At 50.6% G+C, this 23,943-nt stretch overlaps 6 non-coding genes across 6 annotated transcripts; all 6 read right to left on the reverse strand.

Moving 5' to 3' along the window:
• Positions 1 to 1,353: 1,353 nt before the first annotated feature.
• trnat-agu (transfer RNA threonine (anticodon AGU)) lies at positions 1,354 to 1,426 on the reverse strand. The gene has a single exon. It is a non-coding gene; the product is annotated as a tRNA-Thr (tRNA).
• A 2,367-nt stretch (positions 1,427 to 3,793) lies between these two features.
• On the reverse strand, positions 3,794 to 3,866 carry trnat-agu (transfer RNA threonine (anticodon AGU)). The gene has a single exon. It is a non-coding gene; the product is annotated as a tRNA-Thr (tRNA).
• A 1,618-nt stretch (positions 3,867 to 5,484) lies between these two features.
• Positions 5,485 to 5,557, reverse strand: trnat-ugu (transfer RNA threonine (anticodon UGU)). Its single transcript has one exon. It is a non-coding gene; the product is annotated as a tRNA-Thr (tRNA).
• Positions 5,558 to 11,852: 6,295 nt separating this feature from the next.
• trnat-ugu (transfer RNA threonine (anticodon UGU)) lies at positions 11,853 to 11,925 on the reverse strand. Its single transcript has one exon. It is a non-coding gene; the product is annotated as a tRNA-Thr (tRNA).
• Positions 11,926 to 13,278: 1,353 nt separating this feature from the next.
• On the reverse strand, positions 13,279 to 13,351 carry trnat-agu (transfer RNA threonine (anticodon AGU)). The gene has a single exon. It is a non-coding gene; the product is annotated as a tRNA-Thr (tRNA).
• Positions 13,352 to 20,664: 7,313 nt separating this feature from the next.
• trnat-ugu (transfer RNA threonine (anticodon UGU)) lies at positions 20,665 to 20,737 on the reverse strand. Its single transcript has one exon. It is a non-coding gene; the product is annotated as a tRNA-Thr (tRNA).
• Positions 20,738 to 23,943: the final 3,206 nt, after the last annotated feature.

Consider the following 23,943-nt stretch of genomic DNA (forward strand, 5'->3'; position numbering starts at 1 on the left):
GTTTCATACACCTCGGATCCCGCTTCAGTTAAGAAAATCGCCCCGTCTCGTTCCAACACCGCCCGCTTCTGGTTTTCATGATCGGGGACTTTGATTATATTATTTGCGGTGAATACTATTTCTAGCCGCTCCACCTACGCTCTCAAACTTTCACGGTCACGTTGAAACTCCCTCAAATGCCCGATTATCCCCAGAGGTGCGGCCATCTGGACTGTGGCAGTTCAAACAAGTGTGCTTGTAATATACCTCGGATTTGTAGCTGTTAATCAAAACAGAGAAGCACGCAATATCTCTCTGTCGGCTGGCTGAATCCTTCACCAACACAAATTTCTGCTTTGTTTAATCTGCTTAATCCCGTCGTCGTTGCCATTGTGATATTTCCAGAGAGCACACAGCGCACACAGCTTTTAAGATGGCAGAAGCTTCCAGAAGTCCCCTTCTTGTCAGGTGACCTGGGTTCTTTATTCTAAACAGCACTGGCTGCAGTAACACAGGAGTCCGCAGTGTGGAGCTACAAACATTACAGAGGGGAAGGAGTGAGAGAGGAAGGAAGGGGAGAGAGAGGGGGAAGGTGTGAGAGAGAGAGAGGGGAAGGGGAGAGAGAGAGTGAAAGGGTGAGAGAGAGGGGAAGGGGAGAGAGAGTGGAAGGAGTGAGAGAGGGGAAAGAGAGAGAGAGAGAGTGGAAGGAGTGAGAGAGGGAGGAAGGGGAGAGAGAGGGGGAAGGTGTGAGAGAGAGAGGGGAAGGGGAGAGAGAGAGAGTGAAAGGGTGAGAGAGAGGGGAAGGGGAGAGAGAGTGGAAGGGGAGAGAGAGGGGGAAGGAGTGAGAGAGGGGAATGGAAGAGAGAGAGAGTAGAAGGAGTGAGAGAGTGGAAGGAGTGAGAGAGAGGAGAAAGGGTGAGTGAGAGGGGGAGGGGGCGACAGAGAAGGGGGGATGGGAAGGGGAACGAGATAGTGGAAGGGAGGGAGAGAAGGGAGAGGGAAAGATAGAGGGGAAGGTGTGAGAGTGAGGGGCAAGGGGAGACGAAAGATGGGCAGGGGAGAGAGAGGGGGTAAGAGAGGTTAAGGGGAGAGAGAGAGAAGGATAGGAGAGATAGAGAGAGGGGTAGGGAAGCGAGGGGAAGGGAAGAGAGGGAGAAGGGGAAAATCTGAAAGGAAAGGGAAAAGAGATAGATAGAGGAGGGAAGGGAATGAGTGAGAGAGTCGTGATGGGGAAGGGAGAGCAAGATTTGGAAGGGGAAAGAGAGTGTAAGAGACAAGCCTGCTGTTCCAGGGTCGCTCTCAGAGCTGTTTAATATTTATAATTAAAGCCCTTGTTAATTGACAGTGAATTTAAACACTAAGCTAATTTTGAGTAGGCCCCAGTGAGATTTGAACTCACGACCCCTGGTTTACTAGACCAGTGCTCTAACCCCTGAGCTATGGAACCACCTGCCCTAGGCTGTGGGTCATTCCCCAGTTAGTGCTGTGTGTTTGAAGAATGAGGAGGGGTCAGTGAAAGGCTCAGATTGTGTCTCATCCGCCAGACTCCTGCCTCCGTCTCTTCAATATTCGCCTCTCAACATCGATATATCGGGTCTTTCACGTAGTAAAACATCCCAAGGCAACTCAGTCACACTCTGTCCCAATCTCTCTGTCTCTCAGACTCTCCGTTTCTCTCAATCTCACTCTCTCTCACACACTCTCAGTCTCTCTCTGTGTGTCTCTCGACGGGGAAGATTAGAGAGAGGAAGATAGAGGGGGAAGCAGAGAGAGTGGGAGAATTAAAGTAGAGAGGGGAAAGGGGCAGTGAGTGGGAAAGGGGGGAGTGAGAATGGGAAAGGAGGAAGAGAGAGGGGAAGGGGAGAGAGAAACGAGGGGAAGGAGAGAGCTGGGGGAAGGGGAGAGAGAGGGGGAAGGGGAGAGCGAGTGGGGAAGGAAAGTAAAGGAGAGGGAGAGACATGAGGGAGAGGAGAGGGAATGGGAGAGTGAGGAGGGAAAAGGGGGTAAGGAACGAGAGACGGGTATTTAAATACCGAGCTCATTTTGAATAGGCCCCAGTGAGATTTGAACCCAAGGGATTATGGGATCCCAGGGAGTGAGCCCTGTGGTGGCTGTACAGAGTATATACACGTTTACATATGTAACAGGGAAGTGGGGAAAGAGTGAAAGGGAGAGAAAGGGAGGGGAAGGGAAACGAGGGAGAGTGGGGAAGGAGTGAGTGAGGGAAGGGTAGAGAGAGGGAGGGGAAGGGGAACGGGAGGGAGAGAGTGAGGGAAGGGGAGAGACAGGGGGGGAAGGAGTGAGAGAGAGGCGGGGAAGGTGAGGGAGAGGAGAGAGAGGGGAAGGGGTGAGAGGGGAGGGGAGAGAGAGGGAAGATAGAGGAGGAAGAGGAAAGAATGAAAGTAGAGAGGGAAGGAGAAAGAGAGGAGGGGGGGAAGGGGAATGAGAGAGTGGGAAGTAAAGGGAGAGTTAGAGTGTGGAAGGAGAGAGAGAGAGTGGAAGGGTAGATTCTGAAAGGAAAGTTAAAATAAAAGAGAGATACAGACATTTAAATACTGAGCTAATTTTGAGAAGGTCCCAATGAGATTTGAACTCACGCCCACTGGTTTACAAGACAAGTGCTCTAACCCCTGAGCAATGGAGCCACCTGACCTACGAGTGACACGGGAAACATAGAAACATAGAAAATAGGTGCAGGAGTAGGCCATTCGGCCCTTCGAGCCTGCACCGCCATTCAATGAGTTCATGGCTGAACATACAACTTCAGTACCCCATTCCTGCTTTCTCGCCATACCCCTTGATCCCCCGAGTAGTAAGGACTACATCTAACTCCTTTTTGAATATATTTAGTGAATTGGCCTCAACAATTTTCTGTGGTAGAGAATTCCACAGGTTCACCACTCTCTGGGTGAAGAAGTTTCTCCTCATCTCGGTCCTAAATGGCTTACCCCTTATCCTTAGACTGTGACCCCTGGTTCTGAACTTACCCAACATTAATAAGAAAATAAGAACATACATGATATCACCTCCCCCCTCAACATCTCATTGTGATCCTAGGTTAAGTCTCTCGGATGGTCTGCGCTCTCTCGTGGAACGCTGCAGTTGGGGCTCTGGTTGTTAAGCCTTGGTATGCGTCTCTGTCACCTGTGGTGGTTCCGGCCTGTCCGGGCTGACCGCAGGGACTGTGCATGTTGCTGAATGTTCTTGTTGCTCGATCACTGGTGGTGGTGTGAATACCATCTCATGATCTTCCTCAGGTTCCTCAGTGTCCATGCTCAACCTTTTTTTTGACTTGGTCCAGATACTTGCGGCATATCTGCCCATTGTTCAGTTTAACCGCTGTGACCCTATTCCCCTCTTTGTCTATTACAGTACCCTCAAGGAGCAGGAAAGGGAGGGGAAGGGAAAAGAGAGAGTCGAAGGAGTGAGGGAGAGGGGGGAGGGGAGAGAGAGGGAAGATAGAGGAGGAAGGAGAGAGAGGGGAAGGGGAGAGAGCGGAACAGGAAAGGGAATGAGAGAGGAGAAGGAGTGAGTGAGGGAAGGGGAAAGAGAGGGGGGGAAGGAATGAGAGAGAGATGCGAAGGGGAGCGGGCGAGGGAAAGGGAGAATGAAAAGGGGAGCGAGGGGAAGGAAAGGGCGTGCGAGAGTGGGGTGAGGGGAATGAGTGAGAGACGGGAAAACGAGAATGCGGGAAAAAGATGCAGAACAGGTTGTGATGGGAAGGGAGAGAGACAAGCCTGTTATCCCTGGGTCAGTCTTACACTTGTTTAATATTTAACTGACAGTTAATTTAAACACTGAGCTAATTTTGAGTAGGCCCCAGTGAGATTTGAACCCACGACCCCTGGTTTACTAGACCAGTGCTCTAACCCCTGAGCTATGGAACCACCTGCCCTGGGCTGTGGGTCATTCCCCAGTTAGTGCTGTGTGTTTGAAGAATGAGGAGGGGTCAGTGAAACGCTCAGATTGTCTCATCCCCCAGACTCCTGCCTCCGTTCACCAGACTGATTCCCGGGATGGCGGGACTGACCTATCAAGAAAGACTGGATCAACTGGGCTTGGATTCACTGGAGTTCAGAAGAAGAATGAGAGGGGACCTCATAGAAACATTTAAAATTCTGACGGGACGGGACAGGTTAGATGCAGGAAGAATGTTCCCAATGTTGGGGAAGTCCAGAACCAGGGGTCACAGTCTAAGGATAAGGGGTAAGCCATTTAGGACCGAGATGCGGAGGAACTTCTTCACCCAGAGAGTGGTGAACCTGTGGAATTCTCTACCACAGAAAGTTGTTGAGGCCAATTCACTAAATATATTCAAAAAGGAGTTAGATGAGGTCCTTACTACTAGGGGGATCAAGGGGTATGGCGAGAAAGCAGGAATGGGGTACTGAAGTTGCATGTTCAGCCATGAACTCATTGAATGGCGGTGCAGGCTAGAAGGGCCGAATGGCCTACTCCTGCACCTATTTTCTATGTTTCTATGTTTCTAACATCGATATATCGGGCCTTTCACGGAGTAAAACATCCCAAGGCAAATCAGTCACACTCTGCCTCAATCTCTCTGTCTCTCAGTCTCTCCGTTTCTCTCAATCTCACTCTCTCTCACACACTCTCAGTCTCTCTCTGTGTGTCTCTCGACGGGGAAGGTTAGAGAGAGGAAGATAGAGGGGGAAGCAGAGAGAGTGGGAGAATTAAAGTAGAGAGGGGAAAGGGGCAGTGAGTGGGAAAGGGGGGAGTGAGAATGGGAAAGGAGGAAGAGAGAGGGGAAGGGGAGAGAGACAGGGAGGGGAAGGGGAACGAGAGAATGGAAGGGAGGGAGAGAGGGGAAGGAGAGAGCTGGGGGAAGGGGAGAGAGAGGGTGAAGGGGAGAGCGAGTGGGGAAGGAAAGGAAAGGAGAGGGAGAGACATGAGGGAGAGGAGAGGGAATGGGAGAGTGAGGAGGGAAAAGGGAGTAAGGAACGAGAGACGCGTATTTCAATACCGAGCTAATTTTGAATAGGCCCCAGTGAGATTTGAACCCAAGGGATTATGGGACCCCAGGGAGTGAGCCCTGTGGTGGCTGTACAGAGTATATACACGTTTACATATGTAACAGGGAAGTGGGGAAAGAGTGAAAGGGAGAGAAAGGGAGGGGAAGGGAAACGAGAGAGTGGGAAGGAGTGAGTGAGGGAAGGGTAGAGAGGGGGGGGGGGAAGGGAGGGAGAGAGTGAGGGAAGGGGAGAGAGAGGGGGGGAAGGAGTGAGAGAGAGGTGGGGAAGGTGAGAGAGAGAGGGGAAGGGGTGAGAGGGGAGGGGAGAGAGAGGGAAGATAGAGGAGGAAGGGGAAAGAATGAAAGTAGAGAGGGAAGGAGAAAGAGAGGAGGGGGGGGAAGGGGAATGAGAGAGTGGGAAGTAAAGGGAGAGTTAGAGTGTGGAAGGAGAGAGAGAGAGTGGAAGGGGAGATTCTGAAAGGAAAGTTAAAATAAAAGAGAGATACAGGCATTTAAATACTGAGCTAATTTTGAGAAGGTTTCAATGAGATTTGAACTCACGCCCGCTGGTTTACAAAACCAATGCTCTAACCCCTGAGCAATGAAGCCACCTGACCTACCAGTGACACGGGAAACATAGAAACATAGAAAATAGGTGCAGGAGTAGGTCATTCAGCCCTTCGAGCCTGCACCGCCATTCAATGAGTTCATGGCTGAACATGTAACTTCAGTACCCCATTCCTGCTTTCTCGCCATAACCCTTGATCCCCCGAGTAGTAAGGACTACATCTAACTCCTTTTTGAATATATTTAGTGAATTGGCCTCAACAACTTTCTGTGGTAGAGAATTCCACAGGTTCACCACTCTCTGGGTGAAGAAGTTTCTCCTCATCTCGGTCCTAAATGGCTTACCCCTTATCCTTAGACTGTGACCCCTGGTTCTGGACTTACCCAACATTAATAAGAACATAAGAACATACATGATATCACCTCCCCCCTCAACATCTCATTGTGATCCTAGGTTAAGTCTCTCGGGTGGTCTGCGCTCTCTCGTGGAGCGCCGCAGTTGGGGCTCTGGTTATTGAGCCTTGGTATGCGTCTCTGTCACCTGTGGTGGTTCCGGCCTGTCTGGGCTGACCGCAGGGACTGTGCATGTTGCTGAATGTTCTTGTTGCTCGTTTACTGGCGGTGGTGTGAATACCATCTCATGATCTTCCTCAGGTTCCTCAGTGTCCATGCTCAACCTTTTTTTTGACTTGGTTCAGATACTTGCGGCATATCTGCCCATTGTTCAGTTTAACCGCTGTGACCCTATTCCCCTCTTTGTCTATTACAGTACCCTCAAGGAGCAGGAAAGGGAGGGGAAGGGAAAAGAGAGAGTCGAAGGAGTGAGGGAGAGGGGGGAGGGGAGAGAGAGGGAAGATAGAGGAGGAAGGAGAGAGAGGGGAAGGGGGAGAGAGAGAGGGAGGGAGAGGACGGGGAGAGAGAGGGGGAGGGGAAGAGGAGAGAGAGAGGGAGGGGAAGGGTAGAGAGAGAGAGGGAGGGAGAGGACGGGGAGAGAGAGAGGGATGGGAAGGGGAGAGAGAGAGGGAGGGGAAGGGTAGAGAGAGAGAGAGAGAGAGAGAGAGAGAGAGAGAGAGAGAGAGAGAGAGAGAGAGAGAGAGAGAGAGAGAGAGAGAGAGAGAGAGAGAGAGAGAGAGAGAGAGAGAGAGAGAGAGGAGTTAGAACGAGGGGGAAGGGGAGACTGGGAGGAATAGAGAGGGGAAGGGGAGTGAGAGGGAGGACGGGGAAAGAGAGCTTCAGGGGAGAGAGGGGGAAGGAGTGAGAAAGAGAGGGGGAAGGGGAGAGATGGAAAGGAGAGAGAGAGGGAGAAAGGAAGAATCTGAAAAAAGAGAGAGAGAGACAGTGAGTTTAAATACAGAGCAAATTTTGAGTAGGCACCAGTGAGATTTGAACCCACGACCCCTGATTTAACAAGACCAGTGTTCGAACCCGTGAGCTATGGAGCCAACTCACCTAAGGCAAGCAGGGGAAGGAGCAGGAAAGAGAGAGGAAGGGAAAAGAGAGAGTGGCAGGAGTGAGGGAGACGGGGAAGGGAAGAGAGAGAGAGAGGAGAGAGGGAAGATTGAGGAGGAAGGAGAGAAGGGCAAGGGGAGAGAGAGAGAGAGAGAGAGAGGAAAGGGAATGAGAGAGTGGAAGGGAGAGAGAGAGGGGAAGGAGTGAGTGAGGGAAGGGGAGAGAGAGGGGGGGAAGGAGTGAGAGTGAGAGGAAAAGGGCGAATGAAAAGGCAGAGTGGGAAGGGGAGAGTGGGGAAGGAGTTAGAAGAGAAGGAAGGGGAGAGAGGGGAAGGGGAGAGCGAAAGCGGAAGGGGGAAGGAGTGAGAGAGTGGGGAGGAGAGAGGGTGAGGTGAGGGAGGGGGAAAGGGACAGATGGAAATGAGTGAGAGATAAAAAGATGTAAAACAGGTCGTGATGGGGAAGGGAGAGAGAGAGACAAGAAGAGGGGAGCATGTTGTTCCAGGGTCGGTCTCAGAGCTGTTCAATATTTATAATTAGAGCCCTTGTTAATTGACAGTGAATTTAAATACTGAGCTAATTTTGAGTAGGTCCCAGTGCGATTTGAACTCATGACCCCTGGATTACTAAACCACTGCTCTAACCCCTGAGCTATGGAGCCACCTGTTCTGGGCTGTGGGTCATTCCCCAGTTAGTGCTGTGTGTTTGAAGAATGAGGAGGGGGTCAGTGAAACACTCAGATTGTGTCTCATCCCCCAGACTCCTGCCTCCGTCTCTTCAATATTCGCCTCTCAACATCGATATATCGGGTCTTTCACGTAGTAAAACATCCCAAGGCAACTCAGTCACACTCTGCCTCAATCTCTCTGTCTCTGTCTCTCTCACACACTCTCACTCTTTCTCTCTGTGTTTCTCGAGGGGGATGGGAGAGAGGGGAAGGGGAGAGAGAGAGAGGAGGGAGAGAGGGAAGTGGAGCGAGAGAGGGGGAAGGAGTGAGAGAGAGAGGGGGAAAGGGAGAGTGAGAATGTGGAAGGAGAGAGAGAGAGGGGAAGGGGAAAGAGAGAGGGGGAAGGGGAGAATCAGAAAGGAAAGGAAAGGAGAGGGAGAGACATGAGGGAGCGGAGAGGGAATGGGAGAGTGAGGAGGGAAAAGGGGGTAAGGAATGAGAGACGGGTATTTAAATACCGAGCTCATTTTGAATAGGACCCAGTGAGATTTGAACCCAAGGGATTATGGGATCCCTGGGGACTCCAGGGAGTGAGCCCTGTGGTGGCTGTACAGAGTATATACACGTTTACATATGTAACAGGGAAGTGGGGAAAGAGTGAAAGAACGAGAGTGAGGGGGGAAGGAGGGAGGAGAAAATGAATGTAGAGAGGGAAGGGGAGAGCAAGAGGGGCAAAGGGAGTGAGGGGAATGAGAAAGTGAGAGAGGAGGAAGAAGATGTCGAACGGGTCCTGAGAGAGAGAAGGGTGTGAGTGGAACTTGTTGTTCCAGGGTCGTTCACTATTTAACTGATAGTGAATTTAAATACTGAGCTAATGTTAAGTACACCCAGTGATATTTGAACACACAATCACGGGGTTACAAGACCAGTGCTCTAACCCCTGAGCTATGGAGCAGCCTTCCGTGGACTGTCAGTCATTCCCCAGTTAGTGCTGCGTGTTTGAAGAATGAGGAGGGTTACCATGCCCGACACGAGACTCCCCAAAGCAAGCGCTCTACTCGGAACTCCTTCACGGCAAACGAGCCAAAGGTGGGCAGAGGAAACGTTACAAGGGACACCCTCAAAGCCTCCCTGATAAAGTGCAACATCCCCACCGACACCTGGGAGTCCCTGGCCAAAGACCAGTCCCGCCCGGAGTGGAGGAAGTGCATCCGGGAGGGCGCTGAGCACCTCGAGTCTCGTCGCCGAGAGCGTGCAGAGACCAAGCGCAGGCAGCGGAAGGAGCGCGCGGCAAACCAGAACCACCCTCCCCTTCCCTCAACCACTATCTGTCCCACCCTCCCCTTCCCTCAACGTCTGTCTGTCCCACCTGTGACAGGGACTGTGGTTCCCGTATTGGACTATTCAGTCACCTCAGGACTCATGTTAAGAGTGGAAGCAAGTCTTCCTCGATTCCGAGGGGCTGCCCATGTGATGATGATGATATGTAACCTTCAGGGATGCTGACCGAGGGTCATGTGTCTCTTTGTCGGCCGGAGTGGACACGATGGGCCGAAATGGCCTCCTTCTGAGCTGCCGACTTCTATGTTTCTATGTTGTCCACTGAATTGTTCCCACAGGGTTTGAAAATGCCGGAGAGATTTTATTTTTGTATATTTCCCCATTACAGTTTTTTTAAAACGCTCGCTCTGTCTCTGGGTTGTGGGTTAGAATTCCACAGGTTCATAGAATCATAAACATTTACAGCACGGGAGGAGGCCATTCGGCCCATCGTGTCCGCACCGGCTGACCAAGAGCTACCCAGCCTAATCCCACTTTCCAGCTCTCGGTCCGTAGCCCTGTAGGTTACGACACTTCAAGTGTACATCCAAGTACTTTTTAAATGTGGTGAGGGTTTCTGCCTCTACCACCCTTTCAGGCAGTGAGTTCCAGACCCCCACCACCCTCTGGGTGAAGACATTTCCCCTCAAATCCCCTCTAAACCCCCTATGAATTATTAAATCTATGTCACCTGGTTGTTGACCCCTCTGCTAAAGGAAATAGGTCCATCCTATCCACTCTATCTCGGCCCCTCATAATGTTATACACCTCAATACGGTGGTCCCCTCAGCCTTCCCTGTTCCAAGGACAACATAGAACATAGAAACATAGAAAATAGGTGCAGGAGCAGGCCATTCGTCCCTTCGAGCCTGCACCACCATTCAATATGATCATGGCTGATCATTTTTGCAACTTCAGTACCCCATTCCTGCTTTCTCTCCATACCCCTTGTTCCCTTTAGCCGTAAGTGCCACATCTAACTCTCTTTTGAATATATCTAACGAACTGGCCTCAACAACTTTCTGTGGTAGAGAATTCCACAGGTTCACAATTCTCTGAGTGAAGAAGTTTCTCCTCATCTCGGTCCTAAATGGCTTACCCCTTATCCTTAGACTGTGTCCCCTGGTTCTGGACTTTACCAACATCGGGAACATTCTTCCTGCGTCTAACCTGTCTAAACCCGTCAGAATTTTATATGTTTCTATGAGGTCCCCTCTCATTCTTCTTAATTCCAGTGAATATAAGCCTAGTCGATCCAGTCTCTCCTCATATGTCAGTCCTGCCATCCCGGGAATCAGTCTGGTGAACCTTCGCTGCACTCCCTCAATAGCAAGAATGTCCTTCCTCAGATTAGGAGACCAAAACTGAACACAATATTCCAGGTGAGGCCTCACTAAGGCCCTGTACAACTGCAGTAAGACCTCCCTGCTCCTGTACTCAAATCCTCTCGCTATGAAGGCCAACATACCATTTGCCTTCTTCACCACCTGCTGTACCTGCATGCCCACTTTCAATGACTGATGTACCATGACACCCAGGTCTCGTTGCACCTTCCCTTTTCCTAATCTGTCATCATTCAGATAATATTCTGCCTTCCTGTTTTTGCCATCACATTTATCTACACTATACTGCATCTGCCATGCATTTGCCCACTCACCTAACCTGTCCAAGTCACCCTGCAGCCTCTTAGCATCCTCCTCACAGCTCACACTCCCATCCAGCTGAGTGTCATTTACAAACCAAGCCCTTCCAATCTTTCCTCATAGCTAAAGTTTTCCAATCCTGGAAACATCCTGGTAAATCTCCTCTGCACCATCTCCTGAAGGGAAAAGAGAGAGTGGAACGAGTGAGAGAGAGGGGAAGGGGGGGAAGGGGAGAGAGAGTGACGGATTGAGAGAGAAGGGGAAGGAGAGAGCGTGAGGTGAGAGAGGGGGAAGGGGGAGAGGGGAATGAGTGAGAGACGGGGAAAGTGAGAGTGGGTTAAAAAGATGTAGAACGGGTCTTGATGGGGAAGGGAGAGAGAGTGCAAGTGGATGCTGTTGTTCAAGGATTGGTCTTGGAGTTGTTTAACATTTAACTTCGAGTAAATTTAAATACTGAGCTAATTTTGAGTAGGCCCCAGTGAGATTTGAACCCAAGGGATTATGGGACCCCAGGGAGTGAGCCCTGTGGTGGCTGTACAGAGTATATACACGTTTACATATGCAACAGGGAAGTGGGAACGAGAGAGTGAGGAAGGGGAACAAGAGAGTGAAAGGGAGATTGAGAGTGCAGCAGGAGAGATTCTGAAAGGAATGGGAATGGGAGAGTGAGAGACAGGTATTTAAATACTGAGCTAATTTTGAGTAGGCCGCAGTGGGATTTGAACCCACAATCCATGGTTTACTAGACCAGTGCTCTAACCCCTGAGCTATGGAACCACCTGCCCTGGGCTGTGGGTCATTCCCCAGTTAGTGCTGTGTGTTTGAAGAATGAGGAGGGGTCAGTGAAACGCTCAGATTGTGTCTCATCCCCCAGACTCCTGCCTCCGTCTCTTCAATATTCACCTCTCAACATCGATATATCGGGTCTTTCACGTAGTAAAACATCCCAAGGCAACTCAGTCACACTCTGTCCCAATCTCTCAGTCTCTCTCTCTCTCTGTCTCTCTCTCTCTCTCACACACTCTCACTGTGTCTCTCGAGGGGGATGGGGAAAGGGAGGGTGAGTGGGGAAGGGGAGAGAGAGGAAGGAGTTGGAACGAGGGAGAAGGGGAGACTGGGAGGAAGAGAGAGAGGAAGGGGAGCGAGAGGGAGGAAGGGGAAAGAGAGCTTAAGCGGGGAGAGGGTGAAGGGAAGAATCTGAAAGGATAGTTAAAATAAAAGAGAGATACAGGTGTTTAAATACTGAGCTAATTTTGAGAAGGCCCCAGTGAGATTTGAACTCACGACCGCTGGTTTACAAGACCAGTGCTCTAACCCCTGAGCTATGGAGCCACCTCCTTTGGGAAAGACAGGAGAAGGAGCAGGAAAGAGAGGGGAAGGGAAAAGAGAGAGTGGAAGGAGTGAGAGAGGTTGGATGCAGGAAGAATGTTCCCGATGTTGGGGAAGTCCAGAACCAGGTGTCACAGTCTAAGGATAAGGGGTAAGCCATTTAGGACCGAGATGAGGAGAAACTTCTTCACCCAGAGAATTGTTAACCTGTGGAATTCCCTACCGCAGGGAGTTGTTGAGGCCAGTTCATTGGATATATTCAAGAGGGAGTTAGATATGGCCCTTACGGCTAAAGGGATCAAGGGGTATGGAGAGAAAGCAGGAATGGGGTACTGAGGTGAATGATCAGCCATGATCATATTGAATGGTGGTGCAGGCTCGAAGGGCCGAATGGCCTACTCCTGCACCTATTTTCTATGTTTCTATGTTGTCGTTGGAACAGAGAAGGCTGAGGGGAGACCTTATTGAGGTGTATAACATTATGAGGGGCCGAGATAGAGTGGATAGGAAGGACCTATTTCCTTTAGCAGAGGGGTCAACAACCAGGTGACATAGATTTAATAATTCATAGGGGGTTTAGAGGGGATTTGAGGGGAAAATGTCTTCACCCAGAGGATGGTGGGGGTCTGGAACTCACGGCCTGAAAGGGTGGTAGAGGCAGAAACCCTCACCACATTTAAAAAGTACCTGGATGTGCACTTGAAGTGTCGTAACCTGCAGGGCTACGGACCGAGAGCTGGAAAGTGGGATTAGGCTGGGTAGCTCTTGGTCAGCCGGCACGGACACGATGTAAATGTTTATGATTCTATGAACCTGTGGAATTCTAACCCACAACCCAGAGACAGAGCGAGCGTGTTTAAAAAAAACTGTCATGGGGGATTAATACAAAAATAAAATCTCTCCGGCATTTTCAAACCCTGTGGGAACAATTCAGTGGACAACATAGAAACATAGAAGTTGACAGCTCAGAAAGAGGACACTTGACCCGAGTTCCCAGTCGAGCGCTTGCTTTGGGGAGTCTCTTGTCTGGGAACCATGCGGACAGTGTGGCCCTGCCCAGCAGAGCTGGTCGAGTGTGGTCAGTGCTTCGATGCTGGGGATGTTGGGCCTGGTCGAGGACGCTAACGTTGGTACGTCTGTCCTCCCAGGGGATTGGCAGGATCTTACAGGAAAGATGTGATTGCACTCGAGAGGGTGCAGAGGAGATTTCCAAGGATGGCAGAGGAATGGGGAGAGTCAGCAGGGAAAGTGAGAGAGACAAGAAGAGGGGAACCTGTGTTTCAGGGTCAGTCTTGGAGCTGTTTAATAATTATAATTGAAAGTCTTGTTAATTGACAGTGACTTTAAATATTAAGCAGGCCCCAGTAAGATTTGAGCCCACGACCCCTGGTTTACTAGACCAGTGCTCTAACCCCTGAGCTATGGAGCCACCTTCCCTGGGCCGTGGGTCATTCCCCAGTTAGTGCTGTGTGTTTGAAGAATGAGGAGGGTCAGTGAAACGCTCAGATTGTGTCTCATCCCTCATTCTCACTCTCTGTCTCTCTCTTTCTCTCTCTGTCTCTCTCTGTCAGTAGTTGTTATTACATCGATAGTCCACTAGGTGGGGCTCTATTAGAGGAGGAGAGGGGACGGGAGAGAGAGAGGGAAGGGGAGAGAGAGGGGGAGAGCATGAGGGGAGGGGGGGAGAGAGGGAGAAGGAGTGAGACAGAGATGGGAATGGAGAGAGAGAGAGAGGAAGAGAGGAGAGGGAGAGAGTGAGGGGAAGGGGAGAGAGAGAGGGGAAGAGGAAAGAGAGTGAGAGGGGAAGAGAGAGAGGGGAGAGGGAGAGAGGGGAAGAAGAGAGAGAGGGGGGGAAGGGGAGAGAGAGGGGGAAGGGGAAAGAGTGAGAGGGGAAGAGGAGAGAGTGAGGAGAAGGAGTGAGAGAGAGAGGGAGGGAGAGGGGGGGAAGGGGAGAGAGTGAGAGTGAGAGGGGAAGAGGAGAGAGTGAGGAGAAGGAGAGAGAGAGGGTAGAGGGAGTGAGTGAGGGCAGAGGGAGAGAGAGGGGAAGGGGAGAGAGATGGAGAAGGAGAGAGAGGGGAAGGGGAGAGAGTGGGGACGGAATGAGAGAGAGATGGGGAAGGGGAGAGAGAGGGGAAGGAGTGAGAGAGAGATGTGGATGGGGAGAGAGTGGGGAAGGAGTGAGGGAGAGAGGGGGAAGGGGAGAGAGAGGGGAAGGAGTGAGAGAGAGAAGGGGAAGGGGAGAGAGAGGGGAAGGAGTGAGAGAGAGAAGGGGAAGGGGAGAGAGAGGGGGAAGGAGTGAGTGAGAGATGGGGAAGGGGAGAGAGGGGAAGGAGTGAGAGAGAGATGGGGAAGGGGAGAGAGAGGGGAAGGAGTGAGTGAGAGATGGGGAAGGGGAGAGAGAGGGGAAGGAGTGAGAGAGAGGAGAGGGAGAGAGTAAGGGGAAGGTGTGAGAGAGAGAGAGATAGGGTAGAGGGAGTGAGCGAGGGTAGAGGGAGAGAGAGGGGAAGGGGAGAGAGATGGAGAAGGGGAGGGGAAGAGGAGAGAGTGGGGAAGGAGTGAGAGAGAGGGGGATGGGGAGAGAGTGGGGAAGGAGTGAGAGAGAGAGGGGGATGGGGAGAGAGTGGGGAAGGAGTGAGGGAGAGAGGGGGAAGGGGAGAGAGAGGGGAAGGAGTGAGAGAGAGAAGGGGAAGTGGAGAGAGAGGGGAAGGAGTGAGAGAGAGATGGGGAAGGAGAGAGAGAGGAGAGAGAGAGAGTGGAGGGAGAGGGAGAGAGGGACAAGGCGAGGGAAGGGGAGAGAGAGGGAGAAGGAGTGAGAGAGAGGGAAGGAGTGAGAGAGAGAGGGGGAAGGGGAGAGAGAGGGGAAGGAGTGAGAGAGAGAGGGGGAAGGGGAGAGAGAGGGGAAGGAGTGAGAGAGAGATGGGGACGGGGAGAGAGGGGAAGGAGTGAGAGAGAGATGGGGAAGGAGAGAGAGAGGGGAGAGAGAGAGTGGAGGGAGAGGGAGAGAGGGACAAGGCGAGGGAAGGGGAGAGAGAGGGAGAAGGAGTGAGAGAGAGGGAAGGAGTGAGACAGAGACGGGAATGGAGAGAGGAGAGAGGGAGAGAGTGAGGGGAAGAAGCGAGTGAGAGATGCAGCAACAACTCGTATTTATATAACACCTTTAATGTCATCAAACATCCCAAGACGCTCCACAGGGAGCGTTACGTGACAAAAATGTATCTCACTCCCACTGTGACCTCTCTGTCCTCGGCCTCCGCCGCTGTTCCAATGAAGCTCAACGCAAACTCGAGGAACAGCACCTCATCTTTCATTGAGGCAGCTTACAGCCTCCTGCACCCAACATCGAGTTCAACAATTGCAGAGCGTAACCACAGCCCTCGATGATTCCACCATTTTCCATTCACGCCCTATCTCGACTCTAGAGGGGAAATCATGCTTGACAAATCTTCTGGAATTTTTTGAGGATGTTTCCAGTAGAGTGGACAAGGGAGAACCAGTTGATGTGGTATATTTGGACTTTCAGAAGGCTTTTGACAAGGTCCCACACAAGAGATTGATGTGCAAAGTTAAAGCACATGGGATTGGGGGTAGTGTACTGACATGGATTGAGAACTGGTTGTCAGACAGGAAGCAAAGAGTAGGAGTAAATGGGGACTTTTCAGAATGGCAGGCAGTGACTAGTGGGGTACCGCAAGGTTCTGTGCTGGGGCCCCAGCTGTTTACATTGTACATTAATGATTTAGACGAGGGGATTAAATGTAGTATCTCCAAATTTGCGGATGACACTAAGTTGGGTGGCAGTGTGAGCTGCGAGGAGGATGCTATGAGGCTGCAGAGCGACTTGGATAGGTTAGGTAAGTGGGCAAATGCATGGCAGATGAAGTATAATGTGGATAAATGTGAGGTTATCCACTTTGGTGGTAAAAACAGAGAGACAGACTATTATCTGAATGGTGACAGATTAGGAAAAGGGGAGGTGCAACGAGACCTGGGTGTCATGGTACATCAGTCATTGAAGGTTGGCATGCAGGTACAGCAGGCGGTTAAGAAAGCAAATGGCATGTTGGCCTTCATAGCGAGGGGATTTGAGTACAGGGGCAGGGAGGTGTTGCTACAGTTGTACAGGGCCTTGGTGAGGCCACACCTGGAGTATTGTGTACAGTTTTGGTCTCCTAACTTGAGGAAGGACATTCTTGCTATTGAGGGAGTGCAGCGAAGGTTCACCAGACTGATTCCTGGGATGGTGGGACTGACCTATCAAGAAAGACTGGATCAACTGGGCTTGTATTCACTGGAGTTCAGAAGAATGAGAGGGGACCTCATAGAAACGTTTAAAATTCTGACGGGTTTAGACAGGTTAGATGCAGGAAGAATGTTCCCAATGTTGGGGAAGTCCAGAACCAGGGGTCACAGTCTAAGGATAAGGGGGAAGCCATTTAGGTCCGAGATGAGGAGAGACTTCTTCACCCAGAGAGTGGTGAACCTGTGGAATTCTCTACCACAGAAAGTTGTTGAGGCCAATTAACTAAATATATTCAAAAAGGAGTTAGATGAAGTCCTTACTACTCAGGGGATCAGGGGGTATGGCGAGAAAGCAGGAATGGGGTACTGAAGTTTCATGTTCAGCCATGAACTCATTAAATGGCGGTGCAGGCTCGAAGGGCCGAATGGCCTACTCCTGCACCTATTTTCTATGTTTCTATGTTTCTAATACGGGAACCACATAGAAACATAGAAAATAGGTGCAGAAGTAGGCCATTCGGCCCTTCGAGCCTACACCACCATTCAATGAGTTCATGGTTGAACATGCAACTTCAGTACCCCCTTCCTGCTTTCTCGCCATAGCCCTTGATCCCTTGTCAGTCACAGGTGGGACAAATAGACGTTGAGGGAAGGGGAGGGTGGGACTGGTTTGCCGTACGCTCCTTCCGCTGCCTGCGCTTGGTCTCTGCACGCTCTCGGCGACGAGACTCGAGATGCTCAGCACCCTCCCGGATGCACTTCCTCCACTCCGGGCGGACTGGTCTTTGGCCAGGGACTCCCAGGTGTCGGTGGGGATGTTGCACTTTATCAGGGAGGCTTTGCGGGCTGTCTCTGTAACGTTCCCCCTGCCCACCTTTGGCTCGTTTGCCCGTGAAGGAGTCCCAAGTAGAGCGCTTGCTTTGGGGAGTCCCGTGTCTGGGGACATGCGGACAATGTGGCCCTGCCCAGCGGAGCTGGTCGAGTGTGGTCAATGCTTCAATGCTGGGGACGTTGGTCTGGTCGAGGACTGAGCTAACGTTGGTGCGTCTGCCCTCCCAGGGGATTTGCAGGATCTTGCGGAGACATCGTTGGTGGTATTTCTCCAGCGACTTGAGCTGTCTGCTGTACATGGTCCATGTCTCTGAGCCATACAGGAGGGCGGGTATCACTACAGCCCTGTAGACCATGAGCTTGGTGACAGCTTTGAGGGCCTGGTCTTCAAACACTCTTTTCCTCAGGCGGCCGAAGGCTGCACTGGCGCACTGGATGCGGTGTTGGATCTGGTGGTCAATGCCTGCCCTTGTTGATAAGAGGCTCCAGAGATATGGGACAGCCGGTTGAGCTCTCCACTCTGCTCATCTTCCAATAGCGGCCTACATTAACTCAACAACAACAACAACAACTTGTGTTGATATAGCAGCTTTAGTGTGGTAAAACGTCCCAAGGCCACAAATTTGACACCGAGCCACATGAGAAGAAATTACGGCAGATGACCAAAAGCTTGGTGAACGAGGTCGGTATTAAGATGAGGAGTAATTCCTTCTCTCGGAGGGTTGTAAATCTGTGGAATTCGCTGCCTCAGAGAGCTGTGGAAGCCGGGACATTGAATACATTTAAGACAGAAATAGACAGTTTCTTAACCGATAAGGGGTTATGGGGCGGGCAGGGAAGTGGACCTGAGTCCATGATCGGATCAGCCATGATCTTGTTGAATGGCGGAGCAGGCTCGAGGGGCTAGATGGCCTACTCCTGTTCCTCATTCTTATGTTCTTTTCACCTCTCATTCTTAGAAACTCTAGAGAGGATAGCTCCATTCAACACACACTCTCATCATAAGATAGCCCGCTCATCCCAGGAATCAATCTAATGACCCTCCGTTGCACCGTCTCCAAGGCAAGTATATCCTTCCTTGGGTAAGGAGACCAAAACTGCACACAGTACTCCAGGTGTGGTCTCACCAAGGCCCTGTATAATTGCAGCAAGAACTCCTTACTCTTCTGCCCACTTTGTAATAAAGGACAACATGCCTTTTGCCTTCCTTATTGCTTGCTGTACCTGCTATATCTGTGTTTCCTGCACAAGGACGGTTCTTACTATTGAGGGAGTGCAGCGAAGGTTCATCAGACTGCTTCCTGGGATGGCAGGACTGACAGATGTCCCACCCATCCCTTCCCTCAACGACTATCTGTCCCAGTATAAAATTCATCATCATCATAGGCAGCCCCTCGGAATCGAGGAAGACTTGCTTCCACTCTTAACACAAGTCCTTGGCTGGCTGAACAGTCCAATACGGGAACCACAGTCCCTGTCACAGGTGGGACAGATAGTGGTTGAGGGAAGGGGAGGGTAGGACTGGTTTGCCGCACGCTCCTTCCGCTGCCTGCGCTTGGTCTCCGCATGCTCTCGGCGACGAGACTCGAGGTGCTCAGCGCCCTCCCGGATGCACTTCCTCCACTCGGGGCGGGACTGGTCTTTGGGCCAGGGACTCCCAGGTGTCGGTGGGGATGTTGCACTTTAAGGCTTTGAGGGTGTGTCCCTTGTAACGTTCCCTCTGCCCACCTTTGGCTCGTTTGCCCGTGAAGGAGTTCCGAGTAGAGCGCTTGCTTTGGGAGTCTCGTGTCGGGGCATGCGGACAATGTGGCCCTGCCCAGCAGAGCTGGTCGAGTGTGGTCAGTGCTTCGATGCTGGGGATGTTGGGCCTGGCCGAGGACGCTAACGTTGGTGCGTCTGTCCTCCCAGGGGATTTGCAGGATCTTGCGGAGACATCGTTGGTGGTATTTCTCCAGCAACTTGAGGTGTCTACTGAACATGTTCCATGTCTTGGGGTTAATGTACTGACGTGGATAGAGAACTGGTTGGCAGACAAGAAGCAGAGAGTCGGGATAAACAGGTCCTTTTCAGAATGGCAGGCAGTGACTAGTGGAGTGCCGCAGGGCTCAGTGCTGGGACCCCAGCTATTTACAATATACATCAATGATTTAGACGAAGGAATTGAGTGTAATATCTCCAAATTTGCAGATGACACTAAGCTGGGTGGCAGTGTGAGCTGTGAGGAGGATGCTAAGAGGCTGCAGGGTGACTTGGACAGGTTAGGTGAGTGGGCAAATGCATGGCAGATGCAGTATAGTGTAGATAAATGTGATGGCAAAAACAGGAAGGCAGAATATTATCTGAATGGTGACAGATTAGGAAAAGGGGAGGTGCAACGAGACCTGGGTGTCATGGTACATCAGTCATTGAAAGTTGGAATGCAGGTATAGCAGGCGGTGAAGAAGGCAAATGGCATGTTGGTCTTCATAGCGAGAGAATTTGAGTAGAGGCGCAGGGAGGTCTTACTGCAGTTGTACAGAGCCTTGGTGAGGCCTCACCTGGAATATTGTGTTCAGTTTTGGTCTCCTAATCTGAGGAAGGACATTCTTGCTATTGAGGGAGTGCAGCGAAGGTTCACCAGACTGATTCCCGGGATGGCGGGACTGACATATGAGGAGAGACTGGATCAACTGGGCCTGTATTCACTGGAGTTTAGAAGGATGAGAGGGGATCTCATAGAAACACATAAAATTCTGACGGGACTGGACAGGTTAGATGCAGGAAGAATGTTCCCGATGTTGGGGAAGTCCAGAACCAGGTGTCACAGTCTGAGGATAAGGAGTAAGCCATTTAGGACCGAGATGAGGAGGAATTTCTTCACCCAGAGAGTGGTGAACCTGTGGAATTCTCTACCACAGAAAGTTGTTGAGGCCAATTCACTAAATATATTCAAAAAGGAGTTAGATGAAGTCCTTACTACTCGGGAGATCAAGGGGTATGGTGAGAAAGCAGGAATGGGGTACTGAAGTTGCATGTTCAGCCATGAACTCATTGAATGGCGGTGCAGGCTAGAAGGGCCGAATGGCCTACTCCTGCACCGATTTTCTATGTTTCTATGTTTCTATATGGCCCTTACGGCGAAAGGGATCGAATGGTATGGAGAGAAAGCAGGAAAGGGGTACTGAGGTGAATGATCAGCCATGATATTATTGAATGGTGGTGCAGGCTCGAAGGGCCGAATGGCCTACTCCTGCACCGATTTTCTTTGTTTCTATGTTTCTATGTCTCTGAGCCATACAGATATAATATTATGGGGAGCCTAGATAGAGTGGATAGGAAGGACCTATTTCTCTTAGCAGAATAACCAGGGGGCATAGATTTAAAGTAATTGGGGGGAGGTTTAGAGGGGATTTGAGGGGAAATGACTTCACCCAGAGAGTGGTGGGGGTCTGGAACTCACGGCCTGAAAGGGTGGTAGAGGCAGAAACCCTCACCACATTTAAAAAGTACTTGAAGTGTCGTAACCTACAGGGCTACGGACCGAGAGCTGGAAAGTGGGATTCGGCTGGGTAGCTCTTGGTCGGCCGGTGTGGACACGATGGGCCGAAATGGCCTCTTTTTGTGTCGTAATTTTCTCTGATTCTATGATTTTATGATTGACGGTGAATTTAGAAACAGAAGCCAAAATTGAGTAGGCCCCAGTGAGATTTGAACTCACGACCCCTGGTTTACAAGACCAGTGCTCTAACCCCTGAGCTATGGAGCCACCTGTGACACCTGCTCCTGTTTGCATCTTACTATTGTTAACAAGGAGGTGGGGCCTGAATAATAATTCATGGTGATTCATCCCTGAACATTGACAGAATCTTACAGCACACAAGGAGGGCCATTCCGCCCACAGTGACTGTGCCAGCTGTGTGAGAGAGATTTGTATCACACCCCTTACCCCCACCCCTTCGCTCTTTCCCCACAGTATTTTTCTGTTTGTATGGCGAGGGTAATAACGGTTATGGAACCGAGGCGGGTGGATGGAGTTTAGATGCAGATCAGCTCTGATCTAATTGAATGGCAGAACAGGCTCGAGGGGCTGACTGGCCTCCTCCTGTTCCTGTGACAAACAGAGACACAGAGATGGAGAGGGAAAGACGGAGAGAGAGAGAGAGACAGAGAGGGAGAGATACAAAAAGAGAGATAGAGGGAGAGAGAGACAGAGAGAAACAGAGAGAGAGAGAGAAATAGAGGGAGAGAGGGTCAGAGAGAGAGAGAGAAAGACAGAGAGAGCCAGAGATAGAGAGATGCAGAGGGAGAGAAAGAGACAGAGAGAGAGAGAGAGAAAGGAACAGAGAGAAAGACACAAAGCGAGAAAGAAACAGAGAAAGTGACAGAGACAGATACAGAGAAAGAGATAGAGAGATACAGAGATGCAGAGAGAGAGAGACAGAGACAGATACACAGAGAGAGAGAGAGAGAGAGAAAGAGACAGAGCGAGAGAAAGAGAGAGAGAGACAGACAGAGAAAGAGAGAGAGAGACAGATACAGAGAGAGCAGAGATAGAGAGAGAGAGAGAGCAGAGAGAGAGAGAGGAGAGAGACAGACAGAGAAAGAGAGAGAGAGAGACAGACAGAGAAAGAGAGACAGAGACAGAGAAAGAGACAGACAGGGAAAGAGACAGAGAGAGAAAGAGACAGATATAGAGAAATGCAGAGAAAGGGAGAGACAGAGACACAGATACAGACAGATAGAGAGAGCAGAGCCAGAGAGACAGAGACAGATAGAGAGAGACAGAGACAGAGACAGATAGAGAGAGCAGAGACAGATACAGATAGAGGAGCCAGAGAGACAGAGACAGAGAGAGAGAGAGAGAGAGACAGAGACAGATACAGATAGAGAGAGCAGAGCCAGAGAGAGCAGAGACACAGAGAGAGAGAGACAGAGAGAGCAGAGACAGAGACAGAGACAGAGACAGATAGAGAGAGCAGCGACAGAGACAGATAGAGAGAGCAGAGACAGAGACAGAGACAGATACAGATAGAGAAAGAGAGAGAGAGACTGAGACAGAGAGAGAGAGAGAGAGAGAGACAGAGACAAATACAGATAGAGAGAGCAGAGACAGAGAGAGAGAGAGAGAGAGAGAGAGAGAGAGAGATAGAGAGAGACAGAGACAGATACAGATAGAGAGAGCAGAGCCAGAGAGAGAGAGAGAGACAGAGAGAGGGAGACAGAGACAGAGACAGAGAGCAGAGAGAGAGAGAGAGAGAGAGAGACAGAGACAGAGAGAGACAGAGAGGGAGACAGAGACAGATACAGATAGAGAGAGCAGAGCCAGAGAGAGAGAGAGACAGAGAGAGGGAGACAGAGACAGATACAGATAGAGAGAGCAGAGCCAGAGAGAGAGAGAGAGAGAGACAGAGACAGATACAGATAGAGAGAGCAGAGCCAGAGAGGGAGAGACAGAGACAAATACAGAGAGAGAGAGAAAGAGAGAGAGAGAGAGACAGAGACAAATACAGATAGAGCGAGCAGAGACAGAGAGAGAGAGAGAGAGAGAGAGAGACAGAGAGAGGGAGACAGAGACAGATACAGATAGAGAAAGAGAGAGAGAGAGGGAGACAGAGACAGATACAGATAGAGAGAGCAGAGCCAGAGAGAGAGAGAGAGAGAGAGACAGAGAGAGGGAGACAGAGACAGATACAGATAGAGGGAGCAGAGCCAGAGAGAGAGAGAGAGAGAGACAGAGAGAGAGAGACAGACAAATACAGATAGAGAGAGCAGAGCCAGAGAGAGAGAGAGAGAGAGAGAGAGACAGAGAGAGGGAGACAGAGACAGATACAGATAGAGACGAGCCAGAGAGAGAGAGAGAGAGACAAAGAGAGGGAGAGACGGAGACAAATACAGATAGAGAGAGCAGAGAGACAGAGAGAGAGGGAGAGAGGGAGACAGAGACAGATACAGATAGAGAGAGCAGAGAGACAGAGAGAGAGAGAGAGAGAGAGGGAGACAGAGACAGATACAGATAGAGAGAGCAGAGCCAGAGAGAGAGAGAGAGAGAGAGACAGAGAGAGAGAGACAGAGACAAATACAGGTAGAGAGAGCAGAGACAGAGAGAGAGAGAGAAAGAGAGACAGAGAGAGGGAGACAGAGACAGATACAGATAGAGCAGAGCCAGAGAGAGAGAGAGACAGACAGAGAGAGAGAGACAGAGACAAATACAGATAGAGAAAGAGAGAGAGAGACAGAGAGAGAGAGAGAGACAGAGACAAATACAGATAGAGAGAGCAGAGACAGAGAGAGAGAGAGAGACAGAGAGACAGCGAGAGAGAGAGAGAGAGAGACAGAGACACAGAGGGAGAGAGACAGAGAAACAGAGAGACAGAGAGAGAGAGACAGAGACAGAGAAAGAGAGACAGAGACAGAGAGAGACAGAGAGAGAGAGACAGAGACAAATACAGATAGAGAGAGCAGAGACAGAGAGAGAGAGACAGAGACAAATACACAGAGAGAGAGAGAGAGAGAGAAAGAGACAGAGCGAGAGAAAGAGACAGAGAGACAGACAGAGAAAGAGAGAGAGAGACAGATACAGAGAGAGCAGAGATAGAGAGAGAGAGAGAGCAGAGAGAGAGAGAGCAGAGAGAGAGAGACAGACAGAGAAAGAGAGAGAGAGAGACAGACAGAGAAAGAGAGACAGAGACAGAGAAAGAGACAGACAGAGAAAGAGACAGAGAGAGAAAGAGACAGATATAGAGAAATGCAGAGAAAGGGAGAGACAGAGACACAGATACAGACAGATAGAGAGAGCAGAGCCAGAGAGACAGAGACAGATAGAGAGAGACAGAGACAGAGACAGATAGAGAGAGCAGAGACAGATACAGATAGAGGAGCCAGAGAGACAGAGACAGAGACAGAGACAGAGACAGAGACAGAGACAGAGACAGAGACCGAGAGAGCAGAGACAGAGAGAGAGAGACCGAGAGA

This window comes from Pristiophorus japonicus, unplaced genomic scaffold (genome assembly GCF_044704955.1).
Source record: "Pristiophorus japonicus isolate sPriJap1 unplaced genomic scaffold, sPriJap1.hap1 HAP1_SCAFFOLD_682, whole genome shotgun sequence".
Taxonomy (NCBI): domain Eukaryota; kingdom Metazoa; phylum Chordata; class Chondrichthyes; family Pristiophoridae; genus Pristiophorus; species Pristiophorus japonicus.